The following is an 18,122-nucleotide window of genomic DNA, read 5'->3' as shown; positions in this document are numbered from 1 at the left end:
ATGGTGACTCGATATGGTAAAGTCGCCAAATTGGCGACGATTCTAGGTAGTCGCCAAATTGGCGATCGAAATGCGATCGCCAAATCTAAATTCATCGCCAAATTTGGGTGACGTGCGATTTATTGAGGTAATTTAGGCGATGATTTGGGATTTGGCGACTGCAATTCAGTCGCCAATTTGGCGACTACCAAAAATCAGTCGCCAATTTGGCGACTGAATTTCAGTCGCCAAATCCCAATTCAGTCGCCAAAGCTACTGTATGTTTTGGTGGTTTTTTTCGTTTTCATTGCTAGCCAAATATTTACAACCTGCATACAAACCGATGTTCCACAACACCATACATCCCAAATTTCAACACACACAACACCATACATTTCAACCAAACACCTCCCAATTTCTCAAACTTCATTTCATATATTGAAAATGAAAGTTTTACAAGCTAAGCTATTCTAAATGTTCAAGTCTAAAGTGTTCAAGTTTTACAAGCTTACATGCTAAAATCATCTTACTTGGAGGCCAACACCGCTCCACTCCCCATGTGGACCATGCGGATCATTTGGATCGTAGTTGGATCTAGGTCCGGGGTTACAACCTTGCCACCAATTCTCAAACATTTCCATTCTTTCCTTCATTTGCCGGAATTCTTCATCACGTTTGCCAAGTTCTTTATCACGTTTGGCATCACGTTCATCACGCTCTCTTATTTGACTTTGAAGTTGACTAATAATTCCCGGTTGATACGTGTTGCTGGGAATTGTTGAAGTCGATCTTCTACGCGTTTTCTCATAGAAAGCCGGTGTTGAACTTCCGGTACCATACACGTGCCCTTTCTTGAAGCCATCCACCAACTCATACCATATGTCATTATCCGGTTTTTCTGGATTGGCGGCTTTTTCTCGTTCAAATGCTTCCTACAATATTAAACAAATGGTTGTAAGTTAATATGGTAACCACCTTATATACGACATTTTAAAAGAGAATAAATTAACAAAAATTAAGTGTTACGGAAAACTTACATATAATTGCTTGTCTTTTGGCTTAGTCCAAGTTCTAACCCCTTTGTGGTCAACCCCGGAATGCGTGTCGAAAATGATTCCGTGACGTCGCAATCGGTCGTGACTTCTTCTTTCCTCTCCGAATGAAAAAAAAAACATACATGTTAGAAAATCAACAAAAAATCTAACATAAAATAAACATGTTGCATTGAAAACAAAAAAAAAGTGTGAAATAATAGACAAACTTACACCCAACATACGATTCCAGAACGATCGTGAACCCGCGTAATGAGTAGGCTCGTTCACGGCGTCTTCCTTTCCTCCTCTTTTGTTGAGGGATGCTTGCTTAGACTTCTTCCTCAAAAGCTTCACTTTTGGTATGCTTTATTAAGCCTTCATACTTGTCACCTGCAATTACACATATGAAATCATAACTAATAAGTTACTGATATTATTTATAACATAAGAGAGTATATGCTAATTAATACAAATAACAAAACAAGTTAATTAAATACCTTTCATGTGGTCTGGTTCCTTTGGGCGCCTAACTACCTTCCAAATCACGTCCCGATATCGTCGAGTACCGACGTCATTGTACCTATTTACGGACATTACATTCTTGAGACGGTGACCAAGCAAATGATAGCTACAAAAAAAAAAGCGACAAAATTTCATATTAGTATAAAATAAAAGTATAACCTTGGTTCTTAAAAAATTTATCAAAATTAATTATTTGGTTTCTAAAACAAAGAATTACGGAAAATATATACCCGAAAGTTATTGAACCACGCCTCTCTTTGTGCATGAGAAGCTTGTGTCCACGATGTAGGAATTGGACCCACGAAATTAGTCTTCGTGCTTTTCGTGACACCTCGTATCACGCAATCGTCCATAAACCTGCATTTATTTTGAACATGTAAAATTACAAACAAAAAAAAAGAAATAAAAAAAGTAGACTAATAAAGAATAAAACTTACCATAATCCCGTCGGCTCAAGAATCATCCAATGATCCGAAGTGTACCGTATCGGCACCCGTCTTGGCTCGCTCGTCGGTAGCGTCGCCTCTCCTCACCGTCACCGTCTCTCCGCACATCGGATCCTCCCGCACAAACTCCTCCTCCGCTCCGGACGCGTACTCTGTCCGAACTTCACTACAAGAAAATCAAACAAAGTGACCAAATTTGGCGATCGAAATAAGTAGTCGCCAAATTGGCGATCGATTTTTAAATTGGCGATCGAAATTAGTCGCCAATATGGCGACCGACTTTTTCAAAAAGGAATCAAACTTGGCGACTGAAACTTTCAATTTGGCGACTGAATTAGATATAGTCGCCAATTTGGCGACTGAAACTCAGTCGCCAAATTGACAATCAGTCGCTAAAATTTTTAGTACAAACCAGGCTGTCATTTTAAAAAGGGAATCTTTTTTGGCGACTGACTTATGGTATTTGCGTGAAAAATAGGGTAGTCGCCAAATTTGGCGATCGATTTTCACGCCAAATTCAAAAAGTCGGTCGCCAAATTTTTAATTACTTTCAGCCCCCTCTCTCCTACTTTACTCTTTGCGAAACAAAAAAAAAAAAAAAAAAGAGTCGAGCAGCGATTTGGCGAACGACGGACGACACCAACCAACAACACCACACAACCACCCTTCCACCGCCATTTCCACCGCCATTTCCACCGCCACATCCACCCTCTTTAATTAGGTTTGTTGTTTTTGTTTAATTTCAGTTTATTTAGTTTAATTTATTAGATTAATTTATAGTTAGTTTGATTAATTTGTAGTTAGTTTGTTAGATTTATTTGTAGTTAGTATGTTAGATTAATTTGTAGTTAGATTTAGTTTAATTTGTGTTTGAATTAAAAGGGAATGATTAAGGGGGTTTGTGTTTAGGTTTAGGGTTATGGGTGGGGGTTTGGTCGGCCGTGGGTGGTGGCGGTGGGGGAAGGGTGGCCGTGGGCCACGGTGGTGGCGGTGGGGGAAGGGTGGCCGTGGGTGGTGGCGGTGGGGGAAGGGAATTATTGTTATTATTATTAGTATTAGTATTATTATTAGTATTAGTATTATTATTATTATTGTTATTATTATTATTATTATTATTATTACTAATTAAACCGCCTTATTATTATTAATGTTAAGCTAAGTGAAACCGTCCTTTGCATTAATGGAATTAGCTAAGTGGAACCGTCTTTTGGATTAAGAGAAATTATCTATTAGCTAAGTAGAACCTTCTTTAGGACTTGATTTTGATAAATTTAGTTTGATAATTCATGTTATTGATGAATTGAGGTAGAATAACCTTGTTATTTTTGTTTTTCTTTTCTCTTTTCAGGGTTGTCACCGTATTGCTAGGCACCACCGTCGCGAGTTGTTGCTTCTTGTTTTCTTTTCATTTTTGCTTTTACTTGATTAGGTAACCTCCTCTTACCAGTTACTTTTTAAATTTACTAATTTTAGTTCAAATTATGTTACGGACTTTAGGATAGAAGCCTTTACTATGTGGTTGAATTGGGCTATTGATTGACTTAATTAATTTAGTACTTGATTGTGTTGTTGTTTGATTTGATGTTGACTTAGTACCCGTTCAAGAATTACTCATTAGGAGTAATTCTTGAATAGTCCCCATTTTGGGACTGTCTTTGTACGTTTCAAGTCATTTAGGTAGTAAACACGTACTTGTGATTTATTAATGAGGAATGAGTTTGGTGGCGATCCCTTTAATGTTCTCCGAATACATGTATATGTGTATTTGGAGAATCAAGGGAATTGTGCCAATTTTTCCTCATTAATAAATTACAAGTGTGTTTGCTAGTGACTTGAAACGTACATTGACGGGTTTAGGTTGGAGTGATAAGGACCCCATTCGAAGATGGATTACTTATTGACAATATTTATATATTGTTTTCATATGTTTATTGTATAATGTGGAGTATAATGTTTAAATTTTGTATTTAATATTATTGTTATTTTTTAAAAATGTTTAAATTTCTTTGGGGTCTTCTTTAGATTAAAATGAAGAGATTGGAACGTTCATGGATGTATGAAGGAAGATTAGACCATTCCAATAAGAAAAGACGTCCTACCGCTAGATTTATAAAGGGTGTTAGCGAGTTTATTGAATTTGCTAAACAACAAGATGAATATGACTTGGTAGACAAAAAACTTAGGTGCCCTTGTGCCAAATGCAAAAACCTGAAATACCAGCTTGACATTGTAGTAGAAGAACATCTCATTATAAACGGGTTTAAGCCAAATTATTACAATTGGATTTCACATGGAGAAGCATATTCTCCAATTCATGAACAAACTCACACCCAACAAATACAAAATGATGAGAACCCATATAGAGAGATGGTTGTTGATGCTATGGATTCCACTATTTTTAATAGTGATGACCATACAACTATTTCTGAAGAACAACCGCCACACCCACAAGCAAAAGCCTTTCTTGACATGTTAAAAGCCTCAGCAAAAGCCTTTCTTGACATCATTAACTTTTATAGGTTTCTTAATCATTTGAAGAAAAAAATTGGTAATAAAGCTAGGGTGGAATGTTCTATATGCAATGCTTATTTAACGGAAGAGATTGCAAACTTTTGTTCTCTTTACTTTGAAAAACATATAGAAACCAAAGCAAAAAACTTGAATGTTGAGAAACCGGATGAAGTAGACGGAAGTTTACCCGAATTTTTTCAAACTCAAGATGATGAAGGGTGTTCATCAAAGGGGCAAACACGATATTTGGATGATAAAGAGTATAATCGTGCCCACCTTTACGTGCTATCTAATTGTGACCTCTTGGAGCCATACGAAACACAGTTTGTTAATGATTTCATTCAGAGGAATCCTAATATAAGTAAGGATGATGTTTGGGACAAACACGAGGACCAATTTCCATCATGGTTTCAGAAACATGTAATTGAGTTGAATATTCAAGATGATTTGATAAGAAGTTTGGCTTTTGGTCCTTCAAAAATGGTAAGAACGTGGAATCGATACTCGGTTAATGGGTTTAATTTTCAAACATTCAACCACGGTAAAGGTAAGGCTAGGTGCAATTGGGGGGTTACTATTTCTTCTCTTGATGACAACGAATACTATGGTATAGTTGAAGATATCTTTGAAATTAGTTATAGTGGACGTGACCGAGCTTATAAAACTGTCTTATTCAAGGTTGACTGGAAGGATAATTCTGTGGCTGGAATGAGAGTACATGAACAATACAAGCTTGTAGAAGTGAATCGTACTAGAACATACTCTAAGTATGATCCATTTATACTTGCACATCAGGCTCATCAAGTGTATTTTGCTACTTATCCAAGCACAACAAATGATAGAAATCAAAATGCGTGGTGTGCAATCTTTAAGACGAAGGCACGGTCACAAGTTGATACAACTTTTTTCCAAGAAGAAAACGTTTCAAATGAAACGCTTTTGTCTCCACCCGATGAAATCAACTATGAGCATGAGAATAAAGATGGTGAAGACATGGAAGAGGAAGAATTTTATGATGTGGAAGAGAGACTACCGGGGGAGGATGAGGCGGAGGAGGAGGAGGAGAGAAGGGAAGAAGAGGAGGAGAGGAGGGGGGAAGATGAGGTGAGGAGGAGAAGGGAGGAGGAGAAAAGGAGGAAGGACGAGGGGTTTGGAGATGAAGATGATTATGATGATGATGATGACGATGAGGAAGAGGATGAGGATGAGGACGAGGGGTTTGAAGATGAAGATGATTAAATTGGTATAATTTTGTATTGCTCAAGAGTAAATAATTAAAATTTAGAAGTTCGTATAATTTTCATTTATCATTATTTGTGTTAATTTTTATTTGTATTACTCGCAGATGGTGGAGCGGGTCGAGGTAGGAAGCGTGGAGGCGGCTCGGGAGGAGGACAGAGTACGCGTCCGGAGCGGGAGGAGGAGTTTGTGCAGGAGGATCCGATGCGAGACAGACGGTGACGGTGAGGGAGACCGACGCTACCGACGAGCCACGGGTGCCGATACGGTACACTTCGGATCATAAGATGATTCTTGAGCCGGCGGGATTATGGTAAGTTTTATTCTTTATTAGTCTACTATTTTGTTTTTTTTTTTTTTTTTTTTTTAAAATAATAATTGTTTGTAATTTTACATGTTCAAAATAAATGCAGGTTTATGGACGATTGCGTGGTACGAGGTGTCACGAAAAGCACGAAGACTAATTTCGTGGGTCCAATTCCTACATCGTGGACACAAGCTTCTCAAGCACAAAGAGATGCGTGGTTCAATAACTTTCGGGTACATATTTTCCGTAATTCTTTGTTTTAATAACCAAGGTTATACTTTTATAAATACTAATATGAAATTTTGTCGCTTTTTTTTGTAGCAATCATATGCTTGGTCACCGTCTCAAGAACGGAATGTCCGTATCAGGTACGAGGAAGTCGGTACTCGACGATATCGGAACGTGATTTGGAAGGTAGTTAGGCGCCCAAAGGAACCAGAGCACATGAAAGGTATTTAATTAACTTGTTTTGTTATTTGTATTAATTAGTATATACTCTCTTATATTATAAATAATATCAAGAACTTATTAGATATGATTTCATATGTGTAATTGCAGGTGACAAGTATGAAGGCTTAATAAAGCATACCAAAACTCCCGCTTTTCAGAAGAAGTCTAAGCAAGCATCCCTCAACAAAAGAGGAGGAAAGGAAGACGCCGTGAACGAGCCTACTCATTTCGCGGGTTCACGATCGTTACGGAATCGTATGTTGGGGGTAAGTTTGTCTATTATTTCACACTTTTTTTTTTGTTTTCAATGCAACATGTTTATTTTATGTTACATTTTTTGTTGATTTTCTAACATGTATGTTTTTTTTTTTTTTTCATTCAGAGAGGAAAGAAGAAGTCACGGCCGATTGCGTCGGTACGGAAGGCTCAAGCTTTACGGACACGCATTCCAGGGTTGACCACAAAGGGGTTAGAATTTGGACTAAGCCAAAAGACAAGCAATTATATGTAAGTTTCCGTAACACTTAATTTTTGTTAATTTATTCTCTTTTAAAATGTCGTATATAAGGTGGTTACCATATTAACTTACAACCATTTGTTTAATATTGTAGGAAGCATTTGAACAAGAAAAAGCCGCCAATCCAGAAACTCCGGATAATGACATATGGTATAAGTTGGTGGATGGCTTCAAGAAAGGGAATGTGTATGGTACCGGAAGTTCAACACCGGCTTTCTATGAGAAAACGCGTAGGAGTTCGACTTCAACAATTCCCAGCAACACGTATCAACCGGGAATTATTAGTCAACTTCAAAGTCAAATAAGAGAGCGTGATGAACGTGATGCCAAACGTGATGAAGAACTTGCCAAACGTGATGAAGAATTCCGGAAAATGAAGGAAAGAATGGAAATGTTTGAGGATTGGTGGCAAGGTTGTAACCCCGGACCTAGATCCAACTACGATCCAAATGATCCGCATGGTCCACATGGGGGGAGTGGAGCCGGTGTTGGCTTCCAAGTAAGATGATTTTAGCATGTAAGCTTGTAAGACTTGAACATTTAGACTTGAACATTTAGAATAGTTTAGCTTGTAAAACTTTCATTTTCAATATATGAAATGAAGTTTGAGAAATTGAGAGGTGTTGGGTTGAAATATATGGTGTTATGTGTGTTGAAATGGGATGTATGGTGTTGTGGAACATCGGTTTGTATGCAGGTTGTAAATTTTTGGCTAGCAATGAAAACGAAAAAATCCACCAAAACTTACAGTAGCTTTGGCGATCGATTCATCGATTTGGCGATCGCAAGTCGATGCCAATTTGGCGACTGATATTAAGGTAGTCGCCAATTTGGCGACTGATTTGTAGTCGCCAAATCTGTAATCAGTCGCCAAATTGGCTCAGTCAAATTGGCTACGTCACCCAAAAATGGCGACTGAATCAGCATTTGGCGACTGCATTTCAGTCGCCATTTTGGCGACTACCTTGGCATCAGTCGCCAAATTGGCGACTACCCTTTCAGTCGCCATTTTTGGTATTTGGCGACGATTTGTCGATCGCTAAATTTGGCGACCGACTTTAGTCGCCAAAGCTAAAAAAGGCGACTAAGGTCCGCGACTGACGTTTGGCGACTGATTTCAGTCGCCAAATTGATTTTGGCGACTGATTTCAGTCGCCAAAATCAGTCGCCTGTTTTAATTCTTTTTGTAGTGACTTGAGCCGCCTCCACGCTTCCTACCTCGACCTGCTCCAGCCATCTGCAGTAATACAAATAAAAATTAACACAAATAATGATAAATGAAAATTATACAGACTTCTAAATTTTAATAATTTAGTCTTGAGGAATACAAAATTATACCAATTTAATCATCTTCATCTTCAAACCTCTCGTCCTCATCCTCATCCTCATCATCGTCATCATCATCATCATAATCATCTTCATCTCCAAACCCCTCGTCCTTCCTCCTTTTCTCCTCCTCCCTTCTCCTCCTCACCTCATCTTCCCCCTCCTCTCCTCCTCTTCTTCCCTTCTCTCCTCCTCCTCTTCCTCCTCCGCCTCATCCTCCCCCGGCAGTCTCTCTTCCACATCATAATATTCTTCCTCTTCCATGTCTTCACCATCTTTATTCTCATGCTCATAGTTGATTTCATCGGGTGGAGACAAAAGCGTTTCATTTGAAACGTTTTCTTCTTGGAAAAAAGTTGTATCAACTTGTGACCGTGCCTTTGTCTTAAAGATTGCACTCCACGCATTTTGATTTCTATCATTTGTTGTGCTTGGATAAGTAGCAAAATACACTTGATGAGCCTGATGTGCAAGTATAAATGGATCATACTTAGAGTATGTTCTAGTACGATTCACTTCTACAAGCTTGTATTGTTCATGTACTCTCATTCCAAATGACCACAAAATTATCCTTCCAGTCAACCTTGAATAAGACAGTTTTATAAGCTCGGTCACGTCCACTATAACTAATTTCAAAGATATCTTCAACTATACCATAGTATTCATTGTCATCAAGAGAAGAAATAGTAACCCCCCAATTGCACCTAGCCTTACCTTTACCGTGGTTGAATGTTTGAAAATTAAACCCATTAACCGAGTATCGATTCCACGTTCTTACCATTTTTGAAGGACCAAAAGCCAAACTTCTTATCAAATCATCTTGAATATTCAACTCAATTACATGTTTCTGAAACCATGATGGAAATTGGTCCTCATGTTTGTCCCAAACATCATCCTTACTTATATTAGGATTCCTCTGAATGAAATCATTAACAAACTGTGTTTCGTATGGCTCCAAGAGGTCACAATTAGATAGCACGTAAAGGTGGGCACGATTATACTCCTTATCATCCAAATATCTTGTTTGCCCCTTTGATGAACACCCTTCATCATCTTGAGTTTGAAAAAATTCTGGTAAACTTCCGTCTACTTCATCCGGTTTCTCAACATTCAAGTTTTTTGCTTTGGTTTCTATATGTTTTTCAAAGTAAAGAGAACAAAAGTTTGCAATCTCTTCCGTTAAATAAGCATTGCATATAGAACCTTCCACCCTAGCTTTATTACCAATTTTTTTCTTCAAATGATTAAGAAACCTATAAAAGTTAATGACGAGTTTTATTAATAATAAAGTTAACATATAATAAATAGATTAGTTATTATTATTAATTTTAATTTAAAAGTAGCTAGATTATCTTAATTACCTTTCAAATGGATACATCCACCTATATTGGACGGGTCCCCCAACTTTGGCTTCATATGGCAAATGAACCGGTAGATGCTCCATGGAGTTAAAAAATGCAAGAGGAAAGATCATTTCAAGCTTACACAATATCTGTGGTATTTGCTCTTCTAGACGAATCATGTCATCAACACATATTGAAGAGGCACATAAATCTCGGAAGAATTGACTAATCTCAACAACTGCATTCCAAACGTTTGTCGGCACGAGGTGTTTCAAAGCAACGGGTAATAATCGCTCCATGAATACATGACAATCATGACTTTTCAAGCCTTGCAACTTCAGCTTCTTAAGATCAACACATCGACTAAAATCTGATGCATACCCATCAGGAAACTTCAAATTTTGTAACCACTCACACAATACTTTTCTCTTAGCTTTGTCGAGAGTGAAAATGGATGTTGGCTTAGACCCGTCGCCGCGAATGTGTAATTTGGGACGATGACAAAATTTCTGCAAATCTTTTCTAGAAGCAATGCTATCACATTTTCACCTTCTACATCCATGATCATGTCAATTAGTTGCTCAAAGAAATTCTTTTCTATGTGCATTACATCCAAATTATGTCTTATCAACATTGTCTTCCAATAAGGAATGTCCCAAAGAATGCTTCTTTTAAACCAACCGTTTTTCTTCTTTTTCAATTCTTTAAATTCTTCCTCGGTACCATCAATAGGGGATGGTAAATCACATACCGTCTTCCATATCTCATCCCCAGGCACTCGTTTCGGAGGGGCATCAAGTGCCTCTTTACCTTTTGTGAAAGCTTTCTTGTTCTTCCTATGTGGATTTCCCTCTCGTAAGAAGCATCTATGACAATCAAACCAGCTTATTTTCTTGCTATTGGGAAGCCAAAATGCTTTACTTTCCTCCATGCAACAAGGACATGCTTTTTGTCCTTGTGTAGACCACCCAGATAGCATACCATAGGCGGGAAAATCATTTATTGTCCACAAAAGGGAAGCTTTAAGTTGAAAAATTTTGTTTTTAGACACATCATAAGTTTCCACCCCAACTTCCCACAAATATTTCAACTCCTCCACCAATGGTTGTAAATAAACATCCAAATTACGTTTCGGGCTTTTTGGTCCGGGAACAATAAGTGACAAGAAGATAAATGGTCTTTTCATACATAACCAAGGTGGTAAATTGTATGGTGTGACCATAACGGGCCAACAAGAATACTTCCTCCCAAAATTACCGAAAGGATCAAATCCATCCGTACACAAGCCAAGTCGTACATTGCGGGGTTCCTTGGCAAAATCAGGATACATCTGATCAAATCGTTTCCATTCTTCCCCATCACTAGGATGACTCATCTTCCCCAGAGCACGTGGGTTTTCTTTGTGCCATCTCATTTGTTCGGCAATGTTTTTGGTGGCATAGATTCTTTGAAGTCTTGGTGCGAGAGGAAAGTAAAACAATTGGTTACATGCTATTGGTTTCTTACTCTTTTTGGCCCTCTTACTACCGTTGCCTTTTTTCAACACCAAAACTGTATCTCCTTCACTTGTCTCATATCTATCCGCCCCACAATCTTTACATTTGTCAAGCAAAGCATCATCTTTCCAAAATAGCATACATCCTTCAGGACATGCATCAATCTTTTCATGCGGTAACTGAAGACCTTTAACTACTTTTTTGGTAGTATAGAAACTTCGGGTCATGATATTATCATCGGGGAAAGATTCCTCAAGTAACGAGGCAATGCCATCAACAGCAACAAATGGCATATTGAACTCACATTTCAAGGTAATTAGCCTAGAAGCGGCTTGTAACAATGTCATTCTGCTTCCTTCATACAAGGGTTTTTCTGAGGCTTTTAACATGTCAAGAAAGGCTTTTGCTTGTGGGTGTGGCGGTTGTTCTTCAGAAATAGTTGTATGGTCATCACTATTAAAAATAGTGGAATCCATAGCATCAACAACCATCTCTCTATATGGGTTCTCATCATTTTGTATTTGTTGGGTGTGAGTTTGTTCATGAATTGGAGAATATGCTTCTCCATGTGAAATCCAATTGTAATAATTTGGCTTAAACCCGTTTATAATGAGATGTTCTTCTACTACAATGTCAAGCTGGTATTTCAGGTTTTTGCATTTGGCACAAGGGCACCTAAGTTTTTTGTCTACCAAGTCATATTCATCTTGTTGTTTAGCAAATTCAATAAACTCGCTAACACCCTTTATAAATCTAGCGGTAGGACGTCTTTTCTTATTGGAATGGTCTAATCTTCCTTCATACATCCATGAACGTTCCAATCTCTTCATTTTATTCTAAATAAGACCCTAAAGTAATTTAAACATTTTTAAAAAATAACAATAATATTACATACAAAATTTAAACATTATACTCCACATTATACAATAAACATATGAAAACAATATATAAATATTGTCAATAAGTAATCCATCTTCGAATGGGGTCCTTATCACTCCAACCTAAACCCGTCAATGTACGTTTCAAGTCACTAGCAAACACACTTGTAATTTATTAATGAGGAAAAAATTTGGCAGCAATTCCCTTCAGTTCTCCAAATACACATATACATGTATTCGGAGAACATTAAAGGGATCGCCACCAAGCTCATTCCTCATTAATAAATCACAAGTACGTGTTTACTACCTAAATGACTTGAAACGTACAAAGACAGTCCCAAAATGGGGACTATTCAAGAATTACTCCTAATGAGTAATTCTTGAACGGGTACTAAGTCAACATCAAATCAAACAACAACACAATCAAGTACTAAATTAATTAAGTCAATCAATAGCCCAATTCAACCACATAATAAAGGCTTCTATCCTAAAGTCCGTAACATAATTTGAACTAAAATTAGTAAATATAAAAGGTAACTGGTAAGAGGAGGTTACCTAATCAAGTAAAAGCAAAAATGAAAAGAAAACAAGAAGCAACAGCTACCGCGTACGGTGGTGCCTAGCAGCGCGGTGACAACCCTGAAAAGAGGAAAGAAAAACAAAAATAACAAGGTTATTCTACCTCAATTCATCAATAACATAAATTATCAAACTAAATTTATCAAAATCAAGTCCTAAAGAAGGTTCTACTTAGCTAATAGCTAATTTCTCTTAATCCAAAAGACGGTTCCACTTAGCTAATTCCATTAATGCAAAAGACGATTTCACTTAGCTTAATATTAATAATAATATTAATTAAGACGGTTCCACTTAGCTTAATACTAATGATAATGAGACGGTTTCACTTACCTACCAACACCAAACACCACCCCACGACCCGAACCGCCACCGGTGGGCCCACCCACGGCCGAACCACCAACCACCCCACCACGGCCCACCCACGGCCGAACCGCCACCCACCCCACCACGGCCCACCCCACAAAAAAAAAACCTTAATCATTCCCTTTTAATTCAAACACAAATTAAACTAAATCTAACTACAAATTAAACTAAATCTAACTACAAATTAATCAAACATACTAACTACAAATAAATCTAACCAACTAACAACAAATTAATTAAACTAACTATAAATTAATCTAACAAATTAAACTAAATAAACTGAAATTAAACAAAAACAACTAACCTAATTAAAGAGGGTGGATGTGGCGGTGGAAATGGCGGTGGAAGGGTGGTTGTGTGGTGTTGTTGGTTGGTGTCGTCGCTTCGCCAAATCGCTCGTCCCCCTTTTTTTTTTCTGTTTCGCAAAGAGTAAAGTAGGAGAGAGAGGCGGCGAATGTATTAAAAAATTGGCGATCGAATTTTTAAATTTGGCGACTAAAATTCAGTCGCCAAATTTGGCGACTACCCTAATTTCAGTCGCCAAATGTAAAAAAATCGGTCGCCACGTGGATTCCCTTTTTAAAAATGACAGCCTGGTTTCTACTAAAAAATTTGGCGACTGATTGTCAATTTGGCGACTGAATTTCAGTCGCCAAATTGGCGACTACCCATAATTCAGTCGCCAAATCCAAAATTTCGGTTGCCACGTTTGATTCCCTTTTTGAAAAAGTCAGTCGCCAGATTGGCGACTAATTTCAGTCGCCAATTTGAAAATCAGTCGCCAATTTGGCGACTACTTCTTTCAGTCGCCAAATTTCGGTCGCATGTTTCAGGTTTTCTTGTAGTGTACTCAATGTCACAATGAACAAGTAAAATACCCCTTAATGGCCAGACTTGTAAGAAATTTGTGTAGCACTTTAAAGGTAATGTTCAAGCTCAGAATCTTCCTTCACACAGAACAAAAAGGTACAACAACGAGGGACCGAATCAATGGCCTTGGAAAAATGTTTGAGCAACTTTGAGCTCAAAGAACGAAAATGTTCTTTGGCATGGAGTTGAAGTTATCATAAAAGACAGAGAGGGTAGAAAAGATGAACACTTGGATCAAGGACTCATTTTAAAGTATCACGACAGAAACAATTGTCATACTAAGAAAAGCGGGAAATGGAAGGACTAGTTTGAGGCTTCAAACTAGTTGGTTACCGTGTTCTCCAATATTCCATAGGTATTTTAATTCAAATGGTTACAGACGATTGCACGTTTCATGTAAGTATCTAAATCTCAACTGAAATAAACGCATCAACTCTACTACTTTCAGTGCAAAAGAGGGAAGCATCATCATAAATTAATAATGCTAGCATCGCTTGGTGGTTCTTTCACTTCGAAGTTGTTACGGTAGCAACCTTAATCACTTTTATTATGCAATGCAGTGACGTGAAACAATGCCAATATAGAGGCACTTCCTTCCGAATTCGGAAACTCACCATGAACACGGTCGGAAAACCAAGACTACGACACAACCGAGGAGCTCGATCATGCCTAGCACAAGCCTAAAAAAGCCGCACGAGCTCCTCCTCATCAAACTCAGACACTAATCCATAAGAAACCACATTCGTTCTTACAACACTTTCAAAGAAGTAACCACAATCTTACAAAGAATTTCAGCAAGTAAGCATCCATTTTACAATATAAATCGGTAAGTAAGCATCCATTTTACAAAGATATATCGAGATAAACATCACTTTTACAACAATTTTCAGAATGAAACACAAAATGAAAGCGAAAACTTTAAAAATGAAGGAATATCAAAAATCGTCATAATAATGATATACACATCTTAAACTAGCTAAAATTATGAAAGCAATTAAGCAAACATTTAACAGAAGAGATTACGCTTAGAAAGTGAAGCTAAAATTACGAAAGCAATTAAGCAAAATCTGCATACCAGAATGTTTCAATGATTAGTTTGATTCTGGTTTAAAAAAAAAGCTTATTATTCGATGGGAATTGAATGGATCTAGTTTTAAAACAGGTTCCTGTCAACAAATACAAAAAGTGGAACTTGACTATAGCCATTGATTGTTCTAATGCCATCTGGTATGCAAATTTTGCATTTTGGATTGATATGAAAACAATTTTATACTAAATCAAAGATAAATGAGCAATGTTATGGACGGTTTCACATAATCAGTACAAAGTTCACAAAACTAGCTCCAAGATTCACAACATTAGCTCCAACATTCACAATATTAGCTCCAACATTCACATATTAATGTAATAAACATCAGAAACAAAGCTACAATAACGGAATTAACCTCTGAAATGACTAACAAATCAAGTAGATTAACCTAGAAGACAATAAATTGATTCAACACAAACTAATTGATACAACACAAACTAATAAACTCTTTTCGGCAACAGTCGATTGAACGCTCAAGCAACAACACGTTTAAAAAGACGAAATAGCTACTGAAATTTCATCAAATCTCTGAATATGAAACACGTTCTAAAGAACGACAAGGTAATCACACTCAAGCGTCCAAAAACTCACAAAATAGAGTCGAAACAACTAAAATTAACTATGAAACGGCAATAGCAAAAGTCAGAGTAAGAGGTATATGTTCACAAACCTAGGCATTATGATAAGCATTTCATAATGAGTGTTTCGTCAAAAACCTAGGTTACATAAAATCGATCATAACTAACCGTGAACAATAACACTGAAACTCAAACTGCGGGCGTAATCGAGCAGAATAGAAACGCAAAGAAATCGATGAAGTCAAGTGAACGAAAATAGTAAAACAAGAGCAAAACTCAGTAATTAAACTAATTAAATAAGATTCTAACCAAAATTTAATAGATTAAGCAACAAAAAATCGAAATCTAGTAAATAAAGGGAAAGAAACATACGACGAAGCGAAGAAATCGATCAAAACCTGCATAAACATTAGCGAGAATCAGTAATTAAACGAGTTGATAGAAGATTGAACAAATTAAATAAGTTGATCGAAGTTTGATTGAAGCGGAATGAAATCGAATGAAAATTAGGGGATCAAAATTACCTAGATCCGAAAAGAAATTAGGATGATAATGACGATCAAGATCTGAGAGGTAAAATGGAGATCGAAATGCGAGTGAACGGCGAAGACGAGTAAGAACACGAGTTGAAGAAGGAGAGTAAAGAGAGAGAATGCGATCGTGCGAGCGAAGGTGTGTCGAGTAAATGAGTGAAATGGAAAGGACGAAATGTGTGTTTGATGGGGCTTTTGTTTGGGGACACGTGGCATCATCTAGTACATCTGTATTTTTTTAATCTGACGGTTGAAAATTGGTACAACTGCCTCACCCTAAGAAGGGTACCTCACATGATTCAATTTATATATATATATATATATATATATATATATATATATATATATATATATATATATATATATATATATATATATATATATATATATATATATATATATATATATATATATATATATAGAGAGAGAGAGAGAGAGAGAGAGAGAGAGAGAGAGTAAAGAGCAAGTAAGTCCACCCATTAAGTGTGAGTCCATAAGTCCTCATCCAAGCCATTGGATGAAGAAGATGGGTGGTGGAGATCAAAGCACAAAAAGGTTATTAATTAGCTAAATAAACACTCTCTCTCACTACCTTAACTAATCCACCATAATTATCACTAATTCCACTATATATAATTTATAATCACACCCATTTATCTCTCATCTCACACAATTCATTCACCTTCTCTATCAAAAACCCAATAAAATCAAAAACCCAATAAATTCAAAACCTAAAAATTCAAAAAAATTTCCCCCTCTTTTCCTCACCAACCCACCCCCTCACCCAACACCACCATACCCGACACCACCACCATCTGACGCCACCACCGCCACCCACGAAAAAAAACCCAAAAACAAAACTCCTATCCACCACCACTGTCCACCGTGCCACCCCACCACTGGCCACACCACCACCACACCACGCACCTCCCCCACCCCGACGTCTACCACCCACCACCACTCCTCCTCCCAACATCCAGCAACAGCCTCCCTCCCGACACCAACCACCACCGGTTACCTCCAGATCTGACGCCTGCCTCCCTCCCTCCCGATCCCCACCACCCTTACCAGCGCCAACTACCCTCCTTTCTCTCGGCCACTAACCCAGAACTGAACCTCCCGCCAACAGCCTCCTCCAATACCGCCACCACCAACAACAACAAACATCAAACACCACCTCCTCGCCGCCCCCAAGACCAGTCCTACGCCAGGTCTATTTAAAAAAAACAAACTACCACTCACAGCCCCCACAACCAGACCCACGGCAGGTGGGAGAGGTGGTCGGTTATGGTGGGTTGAACGGCAGACCTTTTTCTTCTTTCTCCTCTTCTTTCAAATTTTTGTTTCTTTTTTTCTGGTTTGCTTTTCAATCATTCTCCTCTGTTTTGTCTTTTTCTTCTTTCTCCTCTTCCCCTTTTATTTTATTTTACTTTTTTTTTGTTGGTTTCTCTTTTTCAGATTTGAGTGTAATATTCTTTTTTGTTTTTTTTGTTTTTTAGTAGTCCTCTTCCCTTTTTTTTGTTGGTTTCTCCTTTTAATCGTTTTTTTTTGTTTTTTTTGTATTTGTAAATAAATGTGTGATATTTTACAAAGTTTTTTTTTATATTTAGTATTTCTAATATCGTCTTATTTTATATTTTTAAAAATCTCGTCTTTTTTATATTCGTTTTTCCGGGTGATAGTATGACATTGTATATTTTTTAAATTTTAGATCTAGTTTTTTGAAAAGTTCTAGGTTTTTAAACGAGACCTTCGGGTTGCACCATGTACAACTCTTCCACCAAATAACCGTTTAAGAAGGCGGTTTTCACATCCATTTGCCAAATTTCATAGTCATGAAAAGCGGCAATCGCTAAGATTATCCGAATGAAACGTAGCATGACTACAGGTGCAAAAATTTCATCACAATGCAATCCGTGCACTTGAGTGAAACCTTTTGCCACTAGTCGTGCCTTATAGGTATCTGGTTGCGCGTCTACAGAATGCTTTATTTTGTAAAGACATTTGCACTGTAGAGGTTTTACCTTATTAGGTAAATCAACAAGATCCCATACGTCATTC

The 18,122-nt window shown here is 37.5% G+C and overlaps 1 long non-coding RNA gene across 1 annotated transcript; it reads right to left on the bottom strand.

Moving 5' to 3' along the window:
• Nucleotides 1–1,356: 1,356 nt before the first annotated feature.
• On the bottom strand, nucleotides 1,357–2,033 carry LOC141622239 (uncharacterized). Its single transcript, XR_012532909.1, has 4 exons — nucleotides 1,973–2,033; nucleotides 1,766–1,892; nucleotides 1,511–1,593; nucleotides 1,357–1,403 (listed from the first exon to the last, which is right to left on the bottom strand). It is a non-coding gene; the product is annotated as an uncharacterized LOC141622239 (long non-coding RNA).
• Nucleotides 2,034–18,122: the final 16,089 nt, after the last annotated feature.

This window comes from Silene latifolia, chromosome X, assembly GCF_048544455.1.
Source record: "Silene latifolia isolate original U9 population chromosome X, ASM4854445v1, whole genome shotgun sequence".
In the NCBI taxonomy this organism is placed as follows: domain Eukaryota; kingdom Viridiplantae; phylum Streptophyta; class Magnoliopsida; order Caryophyllales; family Caryophyllaceae; genus Silene; species Silene latifolia.
The sequence above is the reverse complement of the archived record's forward strand: the minus strand, read 5'-3'. Positions and strand labels throughout refer to the sequence as shown.